Consider the following 22,888-nt stretch of genomic DNA (forward strand, 5'->3'; position numbering starts at 1 on the left):
AGGAAGATATATTAAGAACATAGCTGCATTTAAAAAAATTATCTCATATGTTTTATGTACCTTCTTTTAGAAAAACCCCTCATTTAATCGAAGATAAACTACAATTGCAATATTTTCCTTCCTCATTTTTAATTATGTTAAAAATAGGTTACAAAGTGTGAATTCACCTAACTTTATAAACCTTTCCATGTGGATTTCCTTTAACTATTTTTATGTACATTTTACTAACCAGAGTTCTCTTCATCTCTGAAATCCTGTAAAGGGCTCAGGATGATGGATGTTTATAATATTGACGACTAGTCTGAGACGTATATTTTTGTGCATGGGTGTATATCAGAAAAAAAGTCATAATGTATCATCTAACAGATAACCACATCCTGATTATTTGGATAAGAAGATGTAAAAATAAATGCTGAGTTTAAATACACACATTTAATGGCTTAAAACTACGCTCATAGCCAGTTAAGTGAAAGGCCAAGTCTCTAAATATGGCCTTTGGTACACTAATGCAAACAAGCACCCTGGCACCTGCCACACAAAAGACATTTGATTAACTAGTTGAAACTTGATTGCTATAAAATTAGCAGCAGAGGAAATTATAGGGAGGAAAGGAAAAGACTCTGTTTATCCCCATTTCCCTATTTTGTTGATAGTGGATAAATATAGCCTATGATTTAAAAATCTCCTTGGTCCATGTACACTCCGGATCACAGAAGGAAACCTCGAAGGATGTCCACTGACTATGTGGATTTACCAAAGGGGTTACACTCTTTTTAACACATCATTCATTTTTATTCAGTAAGTTTTGAATAATATTCTTCTGGGTAGTGAGGCATTTCAAAAGAGACAGTGTGCACGGAACTTGCCTTTTTTTGTATATACTTCACTCATCATTAGGCAATAGGATAATGGTATATTTTCACTTATTAAGTAACACTGCTGAATAAATAAATGTTTATTGGTATTTATATTATATCTTAAACTTTGAATCAAAGGCTTTGGCATATACAAAATAATTTTATACTGTAACGATCCTCCAAATTCAGACTGGTGTAGTGGTGGATAGATCCAGGTGGAAAGGAGTGGAGTTCTGTCACTTAAATTTGGGAAACAACATATATTGTTTATTTATTCATTTGGAGCAGTCTTAGTTTATATCGACACACTGCTGTTGAAACCCAGCAGTACAGAAATTGGTGCAAATGTATTTAAACCTGACTCTAATGAGAAGACTGTCAGTATGAAGAAGAATATTTTCATTATTCAGAATTAGTGTAGCAATGAGTCATTCCAAGTGAGTTTGGAAGAAAAAAGATTGAGAATCATTTTGGAAAAAAAGAAATCAACCTGGAATGAAGGAAAATGCTAAAGAGAAGCAAGGTGAACTGATATCTGATTTAATGCATTTTTAATGAATAAAACTTAAATTATGTGCACTTGAAGGCTGGCATTAAAGAAAAAGATATTGCTCAGCTGATTAAAAATTTCCCTTCAATCTGAGACCTTATGATTAACATTTGCCTTATGGATAGTTAATCAAAACATTGGAAGCTCACAAGAGTACTGGGTTTTTGGGTGAATATTTTTTTTGGTAGTGGGAATCGAACTCAGAACCTTGTGCTCGCCAGGCAGGCACTCGTGCCGCTGAGCTATATCCTTGGCCCTGGGTGAATCTTGATACCATTGGGGAATTTTTATTTTCTCCAGTATTTTGCTTAGAAATATTTCAAATAGGCTCTATCCCACCCTCCCTTTTCCAATATACATCTAAAAAAGGACTTCATTAAAAATAAAAGGTTAATGAACTAATTCATCCTTGTGTTTTTTGTCTTCTCTTTCCACTTTGACAGAGCTAGGTATTTAAAGAGGTTTAACAGGACATGTTCTATGGGGCACCTCGTTCTGACACCATGAAACGGCCATGTGTGCCTGGACCCAGCAATGCCTTCAGGTTCTTTCCCTGAAAAGAAAGGTGGTTTTTCAGGCACAATGAGTTGGAGTGGCCCCAAGAAAATCTGTAAGACAGTGAGTTCATCTTCTTACCCTTTATCCCATTGTATTAAGTTACAGTAATGCAGGTCTTATTTGGCAATACAGAAGAGCTTCAGGAATAGAAGCTAACAGAGTGAAAATAAGTTTTCAAGCATCTAATAGTGAATGCTTAACACAATCTCAGCGCAGTGCACTGAAATAAGATTTTTGGTGCAGGTGTCATGGCGCTCTGTGTCTTCATTGGCTCTGTTATTTAATGATGTGGTATTGGGTAAAGCTTTTTTCCCCTAGGCTAATGAAAATGGAGTTAGCCTAACTGACCTCTGATGTTGCTTTTGGCCTTTAAAACTCAGTTGGTGAACTTGGCTCTTTTCTGATGGAAGTACAAACATCATAGATGATGATAGTACTTGGTAGAGGTTTAGGTAAGGAAATCTTGCTGCTATTCTTCACATCAGCTGGATGCTGTACATAAGACTACAATTAGCTATGACATAAATATAAGTATAATTTTAGGTATTTTGAGCTAAAAAGACAGAAGCCCTAAAGCTTTGATTGTAAGATGCCATTTATAGTGATAGATTCTGTTTTTTAAAATGTGTTTTAAGAAAAAAATGCTATCCATTAAATTGTCACATGGTATCAAGTATAAGACACTGAAATTTCAGAAATGTTAAATATAAGTCAGAATTGATGAAATATAGTATATACATTTACTATCACGTGTTTAGTTGAACCTTTTTTATTTTTATTTTTTCATACTGGAATTGAACTCAGGACCTTGCGCTTGCCAGGCAGGCACTTGTGCCACTGAGCTATATCCCCAGCCCTTACTTGGGACTTCTTATCTATTTTCCCTTTTTTCTACTATATGTAAGTCATTAGACTTACTGCCCTACAGTTTTGAAACAAAAATTGATAGAACTGAGGTTCTATTATAGGTCAGAGCACAGAGTTATGTCTTCTCGTTTGGGTTCAGAGAAGGAAAGAGTGCTGTGATATTCAACTTGATTGTCAGATGTAAATTTTTAAAAACATAATTAATAGTAATACTTTTAAAAGAATTGACTGTGTCTTGCTGCCTTGCATTTAAATTAAGAGTTTGCTCATCAAAATAAGATGATCACTTGAATACATTCACAGTAAACACAAACTTTGGTGGACACAGAATTAGTGGATACAAAATCAGAGATTTTCATAATAATTTTCAGACATCTGAAATCTCCACAAATATCACACACTTATGCCTTCATCTATACATATTTTCATATGTTACTCCAAAAATCTGCCTCTGAATTAACAATTGTTGAAAAATAAAATTTTCAGTCAATATGTAGGGACTCTGTAGAATCAGAAGAATATAGTCTGCCAACAAATATATATACACTTCAGAAAAAGAAAACTTGAATGATGTTTTCTCAACAGATGGTGCTGGAGGATCCTAGAAGAGGTTTTATATCACAGGAAACCCACTGTATAACCAGTCCTTGTAGAAGAGACGGAAAATGCATGTGGAGCAATCCCAATGACCAAGGTTACTCAGGCAGCAGTTCACCATACTAATAAATGTCTGGGAGCTCATGGCTAACACCTTGAGCACCTCTTGTAATTGTGGAGGCTATAACTTGTGCTAATCTCATGATATCACAATAAATATAGTATTAAAATATTTTCACAAGTTTTGCGTTTACTGATTGTGCATATGTTTTTTAGCAGACTCTGTATTTCTGTGGTAGTAAGGAAAAAACTCAGGATTAGATGTGAAACTAAAAACAAATATTCTTGCTGAATATCTTACTGACCTGGCCACTTTGAGCAAGACTGTTAAACACGCTACCTTGTCTAATAAAATGTAGTTCATTAATTAATAATATTTGATTAATTAATTTTAATGATTTGATTAGTTTACGAACAGGAAAAGTCATAAAGGTGTTAAGGTCCCTGAACAAAGGTACTAAAATTATTTAATTGTATATTTAACGTCATTTACTGAAAACATGACAAATTTACAAAAAAAACTGACCACACCAGTTTTTTCACATTTCATCATAGCTAAGACTTTTGCAGTGGGAACTCAAGAATGGTGCCTGGTTTTTGGAAAAAATTTTAGCTGATTGTCCCTCAGACAAAGGGCTTCTATCTAGAACATATAAAGAATTAAAAAATTTCAGCCCCTCCAAATTCAAAGACCCAATCCAAAAATGGGCAGCTGAGATGAACACACATTTCTCAGACAAGGAGATACAAACGGCAAATAAATATATGAGAAAATGTTCAACATCATTAGTCATTCGAGAAATGCAAATTAAAACAACACTAAGATTCCACCTTACCCCAGTAAGAATGGCTAGCATTAAGAAATCAACCAATAACAAATGCTGGCGAGGCTGTGGAGAAATAGGAACCCTTCTCCACTGCTGGTGGGAATGCAGACTGGTGAAACCACTGTGGAAATCAGTTTGGAGATTCCTCCGAAAACTAGGTTTAGAGGTCCCATTCAACCCAGCTATCCCCCTGCTGGGTATTTTCCCAGAAGATCTAAAAACATCATATCACAGTGATATATGTGCACCTATGTTCATAGCAGCACAATTTGTAATTGCTAAAATGTGGAAGCAACCCAAATGTCCATCCACCGAGGATTGGATAAGAAAATTATGGTACTTTTATATAATGGAATATTACTCAGCTGTAAAGAAAGATAAACTCGAGGCCTTTATATTTAAATGGTCACAACTAGAGACCATACTCATAAGTGAAATAAATCAAACATACATGTGCAAGCACCGCATTGTGTCACTAGTGTAAAACTTGAAAGAGTTAAGTTAAACTCGGAGGTATGATAGACACTGTGAAATGATAGGAAACCACCGAAGAGTAAAGGGCTTCTGGGATGTGGGAAAAGAGAAGGGAAAGAAGGAGAAATTTTGTATGTATGTATATACAGGATAGATAACATGGTTGTTCTTCTGTCTGCTGTTTCTATGCTGAAAGAAACTGTCAATGAGTCTTTGGTTGACCAGTATTGCATGTCTATATCTGTTTTCATGAGAAGCCACTTTGAAGATATCAATATGTAATACAACCACCATTGTTAATTCCCTACCACTTTGTTTGGAACTCTGTATTGTCTGTATTGTGCTTGTGATATGTTGTAAAATGTTGTATGTCTGTTAATGTTTCCCTCCTTTTATCCTTAAAATAAAAAAAAAATAAATAAATAAATAAAAAAGAATGGTGCCTGAACTGCAAGTTAATATGGGACTGATTACATCATAAAAACGACAGCTACTGAGCGACTTCTCCCAAAAAACATGAAGTTTCCATTCACTCTTGAGCGATCTCCAAAACCATTCATAGACACAATATGCAAAACTCATATGAAAAAATTAAGAGGATAAATTATAGTTTGCCACTATACAGATAATCTCAATATTTCAGTGAGTAGCAATAGTTTAATGGAGTTTTGAGCAAGGTTGTTTCTGGTTTTGATGAATGAAGCAACCAGATGGTTGGAACACTAACCTCAAATTTCATATCACTGGGTTCACTTCTTTACTGGGGCTGTGAGTCCACAAACTTTGGTGAAATTGGCTTCACAAACAGCAATTGAGTGTAGCTGTGGCATTCAGTACTTGGAAGCAGGGAATAAGTTTAATATTTTTATAATTCAAATAAAAGTTTTAAAAATGAGGAACAGTTGAATCAAGAGCAATTGAAGTATAGCTTGTAGCTTTTTTTGCTGACATATATATCATGCATATCATTCTCACCAAAATACAGTACATCCGAGTAATACTTATGATGCTTAGCCATTTATTTAAAACTTTCCTTATGAAATTAAATAAATTACATGATGGTCATTATACTTTATGTGTTGGGTATAATTTTGAAAATAAAGTGCAAGTTGATACTGAGAAATTTAACATTTCCTGATTTTATTTTACAAAAAATGAAAGTATGGGGAATGTATCCTTCTTTATTTCTTAGGAAGAAGCAGTAAATTGGCCGTAGTAAATTTTCCAAAGTCATGAAGCCAATTACGAGAGCCATAGTAACAACTTACATTTTCAGACTCCTAGTTTCATGCTCTTTCAAGTATAACCTATTTGTATAAATATAAAACATGTCTCCACCCCAAAACAAATTTCAAATAAAGAAATTTTGGATGAGTTATTCCTAATGTGATAGACACCTGCATTTTAAAGTGACTTTAAACGCAGTGCAGATCTTCATATGTCATTTTCCCTGAATGCTGCAAATCAGGAAGAAGGATAATTTACTTGTGCATGTGTATTACGTTATTTTATTCTTCTTAGCACCACTTCCACTCTTTTCTACGTACTATCACCTTACAAAAGAAAGATCCCGTTGAAAGTCAGATCGGCCGGTTTGACAGAATTTAGTTGTGAGCTTCTGAGAGAACGGTGACTAAACCGTGTTCACCAATGCTTCTTGGCATGTAAGAGGATGCCTAGCACAGAGTCAGCGTGATGTTCTTAATGAAGGAAGGAAGCAGCCTCATATGGTAGTTAAACAGGAGTTCAGTGCCACTTCTATCAACATGTACACTAAATCCGTGTCAATAATCTGACATAAATTTAGAAAAGAGAAGAGACTGATCCAAGTCTTTATCCTTAGAGTAGAATGTGCGGAAGCTCACTTTAGAATCCTGGCATGTCTTTTAACATTACACCTGATCCAGTCTCATTCTAATGAAAGTGGCATGTGTCCCTATTCCAGAATAATCGTCCTTCTAGAGTTTTAAGATTTCTTCTTGTTAAACAATAACCTGCACTTAGATTTCTGTATAGCTAAACATTTCCTGATATGAAACCATGATACCTATAAATGTAAAAGAACTTTGGCATATGACTGTACACAGTTACGTTAAAATTTGTTGTTTAATTCTAATGCCCACTAAAAGGGACAAAAAGAACCTTTAAAACTGTGGATAGGGAAAACCATGAGGTCCAAGTTATACGCTGGTTGGCCATTGGATACATAGGTAATTTTAAAGTGGCATAGAAAAGGTTTTCACAGTGAAATTGGATAAATGAGGTTAAATATAGGATATATACGCTTGAAAATGAGCTGGAATATCACTGCACCTTTCACTCTTTGTCTCATTTTGTACTCATATATAATACTAAATAAAAACATTACATTTGGCTTATATTATGTAAGCTGATGTAATCAATGAAATAGTACTCTCTAAATTGCAAATGAAGGAAGGAAATCATAACTTTTACAATACGCAAGCACAGGATGTGCTTATGAGGCATTGTCTGTATGTGAGTACCAGAATGATAAAAGTCAGTAAGACTCTCTTGTCCCCTACCTACATTGTTCACTTACAGAAATTTCTTCCTGCAGCAGCTGATCTTGAGCAACTGCATTTCCTTCAAGTGTAACTTGAAGTGTAAGCAAATTTTAAAAATCATTTGGATAGCGTTTTACTAATTTAACATAAATTTGTTTTCTTAATCTTCACAACAATCAGGCTCGATTTAATACAGACAGTATTATAATTCTATTTTATACAAAATTGATAAACTAAGATAATTTAAGTTATTTTAGAACCTTGATTTTCTATCTATCTCCTGGCATTGACGGTACACTTTCCAAAACAACAAAGTGAATGAGTAGAAAGGCTTTAGTCATGATGTGTAGACCTAAATCTTAATCCTGACCAGACATATTATTTAGCCTCTGTTTTTTAACACCTTTATCAGGAAAATGGGACAAGGATTATTTGCAGGTTGATGGAGGGTTAGGAACAATACATGGAAAGTTACTAGTACAAATTTGTTAGTCAAGAAGTAATATTTATATTATCCAGATATAGTCTTCTAAATGTGAGAATTCTTCAAAATATTTCTACTAGCTTTTTTTACTTTTCTGAAAAAATGTCATTTTCCATCCATAATTTTAAGGAACAAAATTAGTCCTTGGCATCTGGAAAATAAAATATAATAAAATCATTGAGTGAGGGAAAGTAATTTCACTAAAGAAAGTCCTAAATGCAAAGGCTCATATGATGTATTACTGTATGATTGTTGTCTGTCCTGTGAAAGTAGTAACACACAAGTTGCAGAGAATATCCTCCTGGGAAAAAGGCAAATGGGAAGAGCACTCAGTGGTATTCAAAACATAATTAGTCTTCAAGCTTGAATTATATCAACCAAAGTGAATTTTTGATATCATTTTATATATAATGCTTTTCAAGGGCAATGTTCATGTGTGGAGGGAGAGTCTTTGTGTCAAAGGAATGCAGCACTTTAGAAAGGCAGAGGCAGTGTTAGAAACTGCCAAATCTAACACTCTCAGTAGACAGAAAAAGTGAGTCTCGGAGTGAATGAGTTTGCTTGAAAGGGAGGTTCAGAGAGGTGGTGAGGAAGTGCTAAGATATGTGAGGAGGAAGAGAGAGAAGGTTGTGGCAGGAGCATCGTTACTGCAGGGCGGGGTGTTTGGTAGAATGGCTTGAGCTAATGGAAGTGTCTGTGCAGAATACAAGGCAACATTGAGCAGCAGCCACTTTCAGCCAACCAGACACTAGGCAATCGGTAGCAAGTGATGCTTGTCACTGCTCCATGAAGATATCCTGATACCTAATTGGAGAATCAGGGAATGAGCTCAGCTAAAAATGCCTTACCAAAAAGACATCACCCAACCTAAGGGAGCTGGGCTGGTTACAGAGGTTTCCAGGGCTAGGGAGGAAATTGTAGGTCCCTAACTCAGCCCCACAGACTCACCAAGAGTAAGGAAAAGCCTCAGGGAGGCTGAATGATTAGTCCAGGTTCACAAAGCTGTGGAAATCATGGCTGTGAATAGAAGTCTGGTTTTCTGTTTCCAAAGCTTGTGCTCTTTTGATTTCATTATCAAATCTAAGCAAAAATCGCTGATGGGGAGGGATCACATTAGGTAAAATGTTGATAAAAAGTTAAATTAGGTAATGTCTAAAGATTAGTCTCTAGATTCTGTGACACTGAGTCCTTTTTCTGTGTAATGGGGAAAAGTGACTCATAAGAGAGCTTCTCCTGGTCACTATTATTCTTATGCCTGTACTGTTTATTTCTTTTGTCTCTTTCAGTAAATGGTACTGTTGAACTATGATTCATGCTTAAAGCTTGTCTCAAGCATCTAGGTATGCTGGCAGAGCTAGGACAATATTTTTGGATTTCCTACCTTGAATTATTTTCCTTTGAGGCAAGCTCAATTAATCTAATTTATCACTCAGTAAAACAAATCATTAGGAATATTTTATTATGGAAACGCTGAGGTTTGAGGTGACCCTTTAGTCAACTAAAGATATCTGCTTCTCTCTTGCTCATGATTCATCATAGGAATCAGTTAAAAAAAAAACCTTGGGAAAACAAATGTCAAACTTACGAACTTTAACTTCTCGAATGAAGCCATAGGGTGATTCCTGGATAAGGGAGGCTTCAACTCATAACTACACAAGGCTTTCTTTAGAAAAATGTTGTATCAGAGTAGCACAAAAGCAGAGAAGATGCAGATGATTTTGGGTAGATAACTAGCACAGGGACAGTAGTAATTCTGTAATTTTTATGTGCTTTAAAATCATCATAATCCACTTCTAAAAGGATAACTCAGAACAAATAATAATGATGTTCCTAAGCCTATTGTCTATTCTAATTCAAAGGAGAACTATCTCGTATCATTCAAGCTGAGCTTATTGAGTGCATGCTTAGATTTATAGATCAAAACCTGAAACAAAACTGCTCTAAAACTGTAAACTGTAAACAAATTTAAAATTCCAAACAAATTTGGAATTACAATTCTTAATTCAATCACTAAATAGCAAGAATACTTCTAATCCTGAAAAGACATAGTTTAAGTCTACTTCAACTAAATTTTACTGTCATATTTATATATTTCATTGTTCTAATGATAAAAGCAATGGATGCTTTAGATTTATAGAATGTAGTTTGATTACTTAAAACATGTTCTTATATTCCAATTTTGATAGAAGTGAGGATAAAAGAAAAACCTTCCTTTCTACACAAATTATTTAAACTAGACCACTTTTGTTCATTAAGTAATTTCCTGATATTGACATCTGTGATTAAAAACAAAGTAATATCGTTAACATCAGGTAGGATCATTCTCGTTTCCTCTTTGCTTTGAAATTTTAAGAAAAAGCACAAAACAATGTAATTAGTATGAAGTGTCTGAGCACACAATTAGCTCCACCGTCAGTTTGAATTACAGAAATCTCTTGGATAATCTAATCATTTCAGAAAGGGAAAATTTATACCCAACAAACCCATTTTAATTTTAACAAAACCAAGATATGAAAAATATTTTAAAAGTATGTGGAAGCAAACATAACAGTTTAAGAGGGAAAGAAAACCTTAGATCTTCATCAGTTTTTACATGTAACTTACCTTGTAATAAATCAGGAGATTCTGACTGTAGAGTCCTGTCTGTGTAGTTTCTCCAGATCCCAGCCTTGATGGTGAATTTTCTTTCGAAGTTTTTATAGTCTCAGTTATACATCTCTCACTCCAATCCCTGCCTTTGCTTTCTCTTACATCATTTCTACAGATTTTCCACTGCACATTTTCCCAAGGCTTTTTTCAGTCCTCCCTCTCTCTCTCTCTCTCTCTCTCTCTCTCTCTGCCACTCTCTTCTCCCTCCTCCCCTCCTTCCCCCTCTCCCTCTCCCTCCCTCGCTCCCTCTCCCCTCCCCTTGTTTTCCTCTTCTATCTATGGCTTTATGGCATTTAAGAGCAATGGGAGCTTAACTACGGAAAATTTAAGTATATATTTAGTATTGTATTCAGCGTCAGACCCGTCACCTCTATCTGAGGTTTTAGTCCAGCTCTGAGTATGACAAATCATACTTGGAAAACAAAATGCCCTAAAATTTGCTAAACTCACCAGGGCATTTCAAAGTAAGATTTAAAGAGTTTATAACCAGAAACCCAAACTGATTTATTAGTGCCCTTTTCAGAGCCTTCATGAGATGATCATCTATGGAGGTAACGAGTCTCTCAGCCTTGGTCAGGTGCACAGTGCTGTGTCAGCGAAACTCCTAGCTGCGTCGTAATTAACGAGCTGTGCTGGGAAGCCTGTCGCTAACAAACCTATAAATACTGAACTGTGACATGCAGGCTCTAAATGCAGATGTTGTAGTCATTCTTATCTTGCTCTTATTTTCCAGTATTTTAATGTCCTTTCAACCAAAAGTATTCCTGCTTCTTTCTGAAGGTGTCTTTCATTCTCACTGTCTACTAATTCACAAATTCTTAAAAAATAGACTGTTACATTCTAAAGGTAATAAATTATGTCCTAAAATCTTTATTGGCTTATTTGTCCAGCAGCAGGCTCCCATTTAACAGACACAGGGCATGAGGCTATGATAAATGAAGTGATTCTATGAGACCATGCAGCTAGGGGAGGCAAACAGAGCCCGATTTCAAATACAAGCCTCTTTCATCTTGCACATAGTCTTCTGCCCATGCATTCTGTCTTGCTACTTACAAAGCTAGAAAACAGAATCCAAACCAGATCATACTTTTGCACAAATAGAAATGAATTTGTGCCTTTTGGTTTGGCTGAAAAGCCATTTAAAATACTACTCACTAGTGTAGGAATGATTACATGGTTAATTTGGAATAAGAGAGAGCTGACCAGAACACGCTGAATTGGTGGGACAGTAAAACGCTTCATTTTTATGAAGGGTTTCCAGGGATAACATATGTCTGCACAAGCTTGAAATGTGAGTAGTTGGCAGTGATAGCTTACAAGTCAAGATAAAAATACAGCCTTATTGTGGACCCTTGTTTAGACATTACTGCCATGAAATAATTATGAACCGGAATACACATGATGGAAAATTCTCAATATAGATTTAAATGATGCTTCTTGACAGTACCATAGCCAATACACTTGACGGACCTTCTACCCTTATTTGAAATGTCTCCCTTAGCATGCTGACAAGTGATATCTGCACCTGATTTATTCCAGATCTGTCCCTGCTTAGACAGTCCAAAGATTCCACCCTATTTGTGGATTTTGTTGACCTAATTCAAAAGTTTGACTTAACTGTTCTGCAGCAGTAGAAATAGCAACAGTTTATTCCAGGAACACAATCATGGTACATTTAAGCCATGTATACAGGCTTCTATACATTATACATGGCTAAGTGTTCTACTTATGCATTTGTACTTGATAGAAAAAAACTCAAATATCTTTAAAAAGGGAGGAGAAATGGGAGGGTGAAAAGAGATAAAAGACATAGAAAATAAGGATTCAGTGATAGATGGAGAGAAACTGAGATGGAAAGGAGGAAAATATTGATGAATACTTTGTCAGTTGACATATTATTATTTAATTCCCAAAAAAACCTTCTCAATGAGGCATTACTCATATGTGACAGGTGTAAACATGGAAGTTTAAATTTGTTAAATGCATAGCCCAAGTCCTTATAGCTTAAAAGTACTGGAACCAGAGATTGAAGCTTGCTGTCTGTGTCAGTCAGGATTCTGGTGGTAAAAAAAAAGAGGTACCTTCAAACTGAGTAAATGGAAGAAAATGCAATTTGTGCAGAAGGTATAGGAACCAGAGAGATGGTGCAATATAATGATGTAGTAATAGACAGTTCCCTAGTTCTGAAGGGGTAACAAGGATTTCAGGCACCCAGGGACACAAGAATTCCAGGACAGAAAGTTGTCTTGCAGAAGTGTGACCTTTTTTTTTTTTTTATCAAAAGACAACACTTGTCCAGAGCAAACTAGAGGAGGATGCAACCTGTAAACCAAAAACTAAGATTGCAGTACTTTTTTCTAGTTTCCATTTCCCTTGGTGGAATCTAACTGGTAAAATAATGGAGAGAAGGGAGATAAAAGAGACCCAGCACATAGTTTAAGCTCAAATTTCAGACAGACCTACAAATAGAAGTCTTTGTAAAGACCAATATGCCCTATGTTGCCACAGGGATGGTTACGGTTGATACACTGTGTCAACTTGAGGAGTCTAAAAGCTTAACTAAGTAACTCAGCAGTTCTACACCCTGGGGTAAAAAGGACATGCTCTTCCTGCTCTAGGATGTTGTTCACTGGGTCAACTTGGTAAGTTTAAAAGGTTAACTATGTGACTGAACAGGGAGCCAGGATCCTTACTTTGTATTCATCCTGAGTCTGTGTAAGAGAAAGAGACATGGAGATGGAGATGGTGTGCTTGTAGAGGATCACCCCATCCCCAGGGTGGGAAGGCTGCATACAATAAAAGGGAAACAAAGAGGGACTGATTGCTGGTTCTTCGGAGGAGCTCCAGTCTTCGCCTTCAGCTTGGTCATCTCCTGGCTTCTGGTGCAGACCGTTCCTCCTGGAACTCTTCAGCCTTCTGATATAGACTCTTCAGTGTTTGTTGTAGATTTTTCAGTATTCTGTCACAGACCTATCTACCTTCTGATATGGACTTGCTGGGATACTACAGTGAGCTCTAGACCTTGGGCTGGACTCTTCGATCTCCATTGTGCAGACACCCTCTGCATACTTCCTCATCCAAGGCTGTGGCTGACCATTGCAAGTCAAACTTGTCATTTCTTGTACATTTGCATATCTTGTGTTATATGTGTTTTTCTAGTAAACCCTGACTGATCCAGGTACCCTTATACTTTCTAACTGCTAATACTTTCTAACTGCTTTTCAAGTCAGCTTCTTGAAGTATAATTATCACACATGGAATTCAAACTCTACCCTTTACAAATTGTACAGCTTGATGGGAAATTTGTAACTTCCACCACAATTAAGGTGCAGAAATGTTCTCTTAATTCCCAAATTTACATCATGCCCCTTTCAATCATTCCATTCCACCACCTCCAAGTCCCAGAAGCTACTAAGTCTGCCTTATGGTTTTACCTTTCCCCAGAAGCCATAGGAATTAAATATACAGTATGTGCTATTTAGTGTCTGGTTTATTTTCACTTAGAATAATGCCTTTAAGATTCATCTATGGTATTTTAGGGCTGGGGATATAGCTCAGTGGCATAAGTGCCCTCCTGGCAAGCACAAGGTCCTGAGTTCAATTCCTGGTACAAAAAAAAAAAGATTCATCTATGGTTTTAAATATTGCTTTCCAATATTTGAGATGATTTTGTGCTTAGTCTCTTTGCTTATGTAGTCATTAGTAATTTTGCCTTCCCAAGGTGAGCTCCATATGATCATTATATATTATCTTTTGCTATATGATTGTGTGTTTGTTTTTGCTACCATAATAGTCTTAAAAATCTCTGTTTGTAATGGATGTAGGTCTTTTATTTTCTTATAAGATGTCAGGAAAAATTACACCATCACCTGGCTTTTCAAAAATTTTGTGTGGAATTTGTATTCTTTCTTTCATATAAGTGTGGAAAATTCATTAGTGTATCCACCTAAACCATTTGTTCCTGTGTGGGAAAAGTTTTTAACTAAAGCTTCAAATTCTTTGACAGCTCAAGGGATAATCATTGGAACCTTTTTTTCTAGGTGTATCCTCACCACTTGTATCTTTCAGATGTGTCCATTTTATTAATTGCTAAAGTTATGTATAGTATTGTTTTTCTTTTGATATCTGTTGAATGACTCCTATTCCTATTTTATTTCTAACTCTAGTATTATTTTTGTTCAATATTTTCTCTATCATAATCTGGAATTATATTCATTATATGTATTCAAAGAACTGCATTTTATTTCATTGATTTTTGTGTACTATTTTCATCATTTTATATAATTGCTTCATATTACATCTTTCCCTTTGTCTCCTTTGGGTTTCAATTGTGCATAATTTTCTATTTTCTTAAAGTGAATGCTTAAATGTTTGATTATATATATTTTTTTCTATTAAAGGTATTCAGTGTTATAAACTTTCCTCTAAACATCATTCTAGCTATACTGTATATATTTTGTTATACTGTGATTTTCGCTTTTGAATTTGTAATATTTTCTAATTTTCTATAAGTATTTGTTTGCCATTGATTATTTAAACATACATTTAATTATCTAATATTTAGAGATCTTCTATTTTTGTTTTGAATTTTTAGTTTGTTTTGTTTTATAGTGTCATTTAACTTCTTTTAAATTTGTCAATATTTCCTTTACAATTGACAATATACCATGCCATGGGGATGTTTCATGCGGACATTTTTTTTTGAAAGTGTGCTCTGTTGTTATTGAATGGAGCATTCTATCAATCCAGGCCAATGTAAATTGACCTTTGATGTTGAAATCTATAATTTAATCATTTTTGTGTACTTATTCTCTTAATTGTTAAAGAAAGATTGTTGATATCTTGAATTACAACAGTAAATTCTATTTCTGTCTTAAGTTTAGCTTTTGCTCCATGAAGTATTAACCTATTTATCAGGTGCATATTCCTTTATCATTATGAAATTTATCTTGCATTACTAGTAAAAAAATCATTGTTTTGAAGTTTAGTCTGTCTGACATTAGTTTGTTTACTATGGCTTTCTTTTAATTACTGTTGACATAATATATCTTCCTTTTCCATTGTTTTACTTTCAGTCAACCTATGCAATTACATGATAATAGATTCTTAAAGTGAGCACAGCACTAGTTCATGATTTTCAACTATGTTCAAAGTTTAGTAGGTACATTTTTATTTAATGCAATTGCAATATGCTTGGATTTACTAGTACTAACTGGAAAGTTGTTTCTTTTTTCCAAGTCTGTTCTCCATTCTTTGTTTTCTCTAGTTTCCTTTCTTTTAATATTTATAATTTTATTTTATTAATTTTACTATAAGTTACAATATACATCTTTACATTGCTACAGTCTTGTCTCAACTCATATTTTTATACTGCACATGTAATGTAACAGTCTTTTTTTTCTTTTGGAGAGAGGGTTTCGCTATGCAGTTCAGGCTGGCCTTGAGCTCACTTTGTAGCCCAGGCTGGTCTCGAACTTGCAGCTATCCTCCTGCCTCAGCTTCCACAGTGCTGGGATTACAGGTGTGCACCACCACACTTGGCCAGTCTTTCAGCACTATATATCCACTTTTGTCTCTCTCATCCTTTAGAGTAGTATATATTTTAACTTTAGCTGTCACAAGTCCACATTTTTTTTTTTTTACATTTGCTTTACTTTCGGGGCTTTAAATGATTTAAAATTTTTGGATAGTTACTCAAACTTTCCATTCCTGAAACTACTCTGTGTGTGTGTGTGTATGTGTGTGTGTGTGTGTGTTTAGATTTACATTTCCAAGGGTGTACCAGGTTCCTTTTGCCTAAAGAATTTCTTGAAATTTCTTATAGCTTTATCTCTAACCAGATGCTTACTTCATCTTTATTTTTAAATGAATTTTGGCTCATTACAAAGTCCTGAGCTGGCAGATTGTCTTCTTTTTGTTGTTCTCTGTGTTTGCTTGGATTGCACACTATTTGATTGGATCTATGCTACTGTCTATCTCTGACATGCTTAGTTGTAATTTTATTTGCATCTCACTTGGAATTTTTTCAGTTTCTTCATTGTTTTCTACCATTCAATTGGGGAAAAATTGCTCCAAATCTCTTCAAAAGTTTCCTTTTTTTTTTTGGCTTTTGGAGACAGAGTTTCCCTGTGCAGTTCAGGTAGGTCTTGAGCTCACTTTGTAGCCCAGGCTGGTTTCGAACGCACAGCGATCCTTCTGCCTCAGCCTCTTGAGTGCTAGAATTACAGATGTGCACCACCATGCCTGGCTTCCTCAAAAGTTTTCTTGTTCCTTTCTTTCTCTCTTTGTTTACCCCAATTATATGTATATTAAACCATTTTATATTGCCCTACACTTCCTGAAGTGCATGAATCTTTAAATATTCTTGTTCTACTCTATTCTAGTTAATATATCTACTATTGACTGAATTTCTAATATACTTATTTCTCTTCTATAATGAATACAGCCACTGACATTTACATTTATTCATCTGTGTGTTTATTTTTTCTATTATAGACGAGGCAAAGAAATGTGGATTTCGTTTATGTCTGGAGCTTCTAAGAATTCTAAACTCTCTTGGAGCCTATATGTTTAGTTTAAAATTTCTTATAATTCCAACTTTTGTTTCTTAACTGATTTTAAAGTGGTGAGATAACATAAGTTCTCCCTTAAATGTGCCACAAAGGTGAAATAATTTTTGTGCTCACAAGTATTTGCAGTTTAGTTCTGTTTGTCTAGTGCTCTTTCTGATGGCCTTAAAAAGAAGTTATGGTTTTGCTTCATTTTATGGAAGTACTATTGCTTTGTGGGTTTCTATATTCTCAGTGGAAACATAAACCCTCCACTTAATACTTTTGTGCTTATTTTGCAGTATATTTTTATAATTTTCTTCCATTTTTCTGATAATATTGTTTTGATTTCACTCCAATTTTGTACAAGGGAAAATAGATTTGAACACATTCATATTATGAACTATGAGTTGTGAATCATGCCTTTTAGGTAAGTCTTTCCTTTTCATTGCATTTTTCATCTGTAAAAACCATCCCTTTATTGATGGAATTCAGAGGCATGAGAACTGGATTCACATGCCCACTTTTTTCCCTTGTATTTACCACTGAAGTGAAGTCCAGGAGGCTACATTTTGATTTCTTCCATGATCATGAACTAATTTCTACCTCTTGACCACTATAGAGCTCTTCCTGTTGTCTTGCTTTGCAGTTTTTCCATGTATTCCATTCTAGGCATGTTGAAAGTTTATTTACTTGCTGATGTGCAAGTTTTTTTGTTTTTGTTTTTTTTAACAGACTGGAGTTTTATAGGTGTCCTTTGAGCCCAAGTATGTTAACTTTCACCTTTATTTTTATAGGGATAGAGCTTCAGTTAGTCTGGCCTTATTTCAAGAATGTTTTTACAGCCACTGTATTTGCTGACCCTGATGGAATGCCTTTGCCATCTGATACCTTTAGCCTCGACACCCTCCCCTCATTCAGATCATCCTTAGGAGTCACTGTGACTACAGACTCCTACCAGCAACCTTCTCACAGCTCATCACTAACTTCAAGGATGTGGAAGTTCTGGGGACACCAGAAGTCACTGCCATATAGCCCCAATTTCAGTATCTATAACACACTTACACATGCCAGCATGTACACACACGCACACACACACACACACACACACACACACACACACCATTCTGTGCTTACACATTGAATGATCTGATGAGTATACACACAAGTGCTACTGGGAAATCATTTACCCACAGTGGAGCATTTATATAATTAAAATAATAATGTTATTGGCATACAACACATCAAAATTTGTAAATCTTTTCAAGATTTACAAGAGAACAATATTTACCTTTTGTCTTGGTTACTTTCCTCTCATTGCTGGGACAAAATACCTGACACCCAAAATTCAGGAAGGAAAGGTTTATTTCACTTACAGTTTGTGGAGGTTTCAGTCCGTACTTGGCAAATTACAAGGCAGAGTGGCACATGGCAGAGGGCTACAGCTCCTGGTGGCAGAACACAGCAAAAGTAACAAACACAAAAGCGAGGAATGGGGGAGGAATGGCCTCAAGCACTCTTTTCCTCTCCCTTACATATGCAACTATTCACCCCAGGGCGGGTGCAGCTCTCACACCCATAATCAAACTCTTAAAGCCTGCCCCATGGCCGCATGAGACTTTGAGGGGACACACAGACAAACCATAACGCCTTTTCCCTTTGATGTGGCTTTCATCTGTTGTATGCAAATAGTAGTGGCTTTGCTCTCTAGAAGTCTGTGTTTTAGTGAGAAAGGAAAAATTTAAATTTAAATGCAAATAACTCCAGGAAGACCTTCATATTTACTCTGTGAGGAATTCAACTCTCAATGTTGAATCTAGCTTGCATCATTTTTACAGGGTTTCTTTCCCTTAAAGGATCGCACCTAATACTCTAGGAAATTTTTTAACATCATTGTATCTACTACTACTGTTTATATTAAGTTGCAGTTATAGTAAATTGTAACTGTAGAACTGAGTAGTAATAAATAGCTACTTATCAATTACCTACTATGAGATAGTCAGTATAATAATCATTATTTGCTGAAATGTTTCAAGTGCCAAAATTATGGTATTAAATCCTCAGTCCTATACAATGAAGGAGAAATTAACTTTATAGGAGAAGCAATCAAAACTTAGCTAAAGTCAATATTTTTTTTCTGATAGGAAAGATAGTTTTAAACAGCTACACTGTATTATCTTCCGCTTTAATTGCAGAAGCCATTTTACAGCATAGGCATCATCCAAGATTAAGCCATGTGGAACTACATTTGGAATGTGTTAGAAATTATGCTGTGTAAAGGTCAGAGCTAGCAGTTATGCGAAATGTTTACGCCATGAAAGTCTACTGCAAAACTTCTTCTGTAAACTATACTTGACATCTCTTTCAGTCATACCACACCAAGGATGCCGAGAAACCACCTCAACAGCTCTGAGACTCAGATTATATCATAGTTTAAGAGAGAGATACAGAACAACTAAAGTACTCATAACATAAACATAAATGGAATACGTGATTTGATCATTCATCTTTCTTGCTTCAGAATTACACCTCTTATTATACCATATTTGCTCATAAAATTATACATATTTTCATTTTGAAGGGGACAACACTGATATAGGTATGAATATAAGTCCTAGTCAAGCATGTTCTCTATCAGATTTCATTTAATTCTCCAGTTATTACCTCCACATTGTAATTGTCTTTTTTGGAGGTGGAGTACCAGGACTCAAACTCAGGACCTTGAGCTTGCCAGGCAGGCACTTGTGCCGCTGAGCTATATCCCCGGCTCAACCTCCACATTGTAAATTACAATGATTCACTAAAATCATAGGCAGATGGTTCTACAATTATTTTTCTTTTATTCATTGTTTTATCAAACAAAAATTAGCTTTCTGTTTGTCTGTCTTGATAATCACCTCAAACTGGGGAAGGAAGGAGTAGTGACTTACAAAGGATTTGATCATTTATTTAAACTTAAAATTTCCTCTCAAGTTTCAGGTTAAAAGGCATAGTAAAGAATTCATAACTCAGGGGCTGGGGATTTAGCTCAGCGGCAAAAGTGCTTGCCTGGCAAGCGCAAGGTCGTGAGTTCGGTTCCTGGTACCAGAGAAAAACCAAAAACCAAAAAAAAAAAAAAAAAAAAAAAGAATTCATAACTCAATCCCAACTGTTAAAAATGTCTCTAATATTAGAATAGTCATTGCATCCTCACTGCAAACTGTACTGTTATACTCAAAATATTAAACATGTATCAGGCTAGTAAATCATCACAGTAATGCTATGAGGTGTGTCCTTTCATTACATTCATTTTGAAATAGGGAAATAGCTATGCAGAGGTCACTCAACAGACCCTTTTTGGTTCAGGTGCCGATGCCCGGTATTAATCTTTACTGATAGAGAAGTACGTTGTGTCAAGGTGGTGACAAGTGCCATAATTAGCTGAAATTGCAGAAAGTAGTCATCATAAAAATGGCAGGAATTAGTGAAGATAATATTTCTTTTTATTTTTTAAAAGTTGATATTTACAATTATTAAATTTGCTAATATTTATTGCTAGGTTTTATATAATTTGGGGTATATTCTCTTTCATCCAGCTTGCGCCTTACTTATTTTCTCTCTCCTAGAGACACACTAATGTTTCTAGTCTTTGGGCACATGTTACTGACTTTGTGCACTAAAATTAAGCAGATATTTAGCAGAGGCACCATGTTGCCTTTTAATTCATGCGGAATTTTTACATCTTACGTGTTTCTATAGAATTGGACTTTTGGCTGCCAGCCCTACGTTGACTTAGGAGTATCCCACAATTTTCCCTTTGTAGATGTGAGATAAGACATTCACGAGAATAATGACTCCTTCATACCTATGGACTCTTCCTGGACCAGGATTAGTGTAACTGTTGTAGTAGCAAGAAGTGGGACACTCACTCGATTTCCAGTTCCTCATGTGTGAAATGAGATGGATATCTGTGCAAGCCCTCTAGCCTTTTCCATGGTTCAAGTCTCTTTGGTTTACTAAGTCAAGGAGTTGCTTATTTGAGAATGTGTCTACAATGATTAAACTACTGTGAATTTCATTTCCACAAACATTTCTCCAGAATTTTTTGTGTTCTGGTCCTCAGAAGTTATGTTTTAGGATAAAGAATCTGTAAGGGATAACTCAATTTAAATAACATAAGAAAAAAGGTTAATTTTTAAAATAATGGCATTTCAATGTGATTGGTGATATACAAATGATATAAATTTTTATGGGTACATATTTTAAACCTGAGAGACTTATATTCTGTCATGTTAGTTTAGTTTCCAGGGATCCTGTGTGGCAGTGTATCTAACCTTAACATTATGTATGTATACACAGGTTTTATGTTTTTAAATTAGGACACATCTCAACCACTGGTCAAGTCTAGAAGAGCCACATTATTATAAAAATAAATTGATTCTAGTAAATTTTCTTTTAATATCTTGGGCTCATATTTTCTTTCCGCTTCCATGGATATTTTAAAAAATGAAGCTATAAATCAAAGTTCAGGTTTAAAATGACCTTAGCTGCAGTTATCGCTATGAACTGTTTCCTTGAATAGAAATCACACCTGCCTAGCCTTGTTCCTCTCTATTTCTTAGAATATATAAAAAACCTTCCTCCTCTTCACACTGAGACTTTGTTTCAGCATTCTCACTGATCTTGCTTATTACCTGAAATAAACTTTCACCTCTATATCTGCCAAGTTACTGAAATTCACTGACCTACCAAAGGGAAGAATAAGAATGTACCTCTAATTTAAGTGTAAACTTTTGTCTGAAAAATAATTATAAAGATGGATATGGTAGCATGAAATTAACAGTAAAATTAACATTTAACCTTGTACAAAGGTAACAAATGAAACTACGTCAATAAAAGCAGAGCTATCCCAGTCCACCTCATAATATTTCCAACTTCATCAAGTTTTTATGAGCAGCACTGGAGAATTTGCTTCAAATTCTTTTGTACATGCTTAACATCTAGCATGAAATAACACCAAAAATATGTTACATTATTATTGCTAGAAAATGAACTTCATTATTGACATAAAATAAATGCACAGAATGAAGTAAAAAAAAATCACCTAAGACAATGAACATTACAGTTTAAATATTATTGCATTACAATGACATTTAATTCAAATTTAAAAGGATGAATCTAGCTAGTTCTTCATTTATTAAAGTTCTAAAAATACTTTTCAAGGGTTTAGATTTCAGTAAGCTACAGAATTTTCAAGAAAATATATTCCTGAACTATTTTATTCATAGATTCTTTGGCATCAAGCTATTAAATATTCATGAATTCTTGTTTCACTGAATAAAAAAACCCTGTTTATTTGGTGATGATTATCAGATCTGAACAACTTCAAGACCTATGATTGCTGCAATCTGCAGGGTGATTTCTGGAAATACAATGTAGAATACACACTATTTTATTCCATAATTGCAAGCATGAAATTTAGAAGTGATTACTATTATTAGTAAGTAGACGATAACACTAATTGCTAGTATTTATTTAGTAATTAATCAAAACCCGCCTTCGGGTAATCATATTACACCCTGCTAAGCATGAACATATATCACATTATCTTGTTTAACCCTCACAATAATTATGAGAGGTTGGTAGAGAGAATTATTAGAGGGAATCCAGCTTAGTAGGGGTAGAGGTGAGATTTAAAACTAATGTATGCAAGCCTACATTTGTATCTACATATATTGTATATACTTCTGAAATGCCAGGAATTTCTAGTCACACTATTTTTTTATTTGAAGTTCTGGGTACATATCCAGGGCTTTGCTCATGTACAGTATATCAGCCATACTACGAGGCTATGTCCCCAGTCCGTAGTAGTTACTCTCTTCTCCGTGGTATAAGTTACCTAGAATTATATAT

At 35.1% G+C, this 22,888-nt stretch overlaps 1 protein-coding gene across 1 annotated transcript in view; it reads right to left on the minus strand.

The window, feature by feature from the left end:
• The window catches only part of Ostn (osteocrin), a 41,130-nt gene extending 30,518 nt beyond the window's left edge, over positions 1 to 10,612 (minus strand). Inside the window, exon 1 of the mRNA XM_013513489.1 lies at positions 10,404 to 10,612. The gene's annotated coding sequence lies outside the window, so the exon portion shown is untranslated. The remainder of the gene's footprint in view (positions 1 to 10,403) is intronic.
• Positions 10,613 to 22,888: the final 12,276 nt, after the last annotated feature.

The sequence above is a fragment of the Chinchilla lanigera genome, unplaced genomic scaffold (assembly GCF_000276665.1).
Source record: "Chinchilla lanigera isolate Chin_1 unplaced genomic scaffold, ChiLan1.0 scaffold00019, whole genome shotgun sequence".
NCBI lineage: Eukaryota > Metazoa > Chordata > Mammalia > Rodentia > Chinchillidae > Chinchilla > Chinchilla lanigera.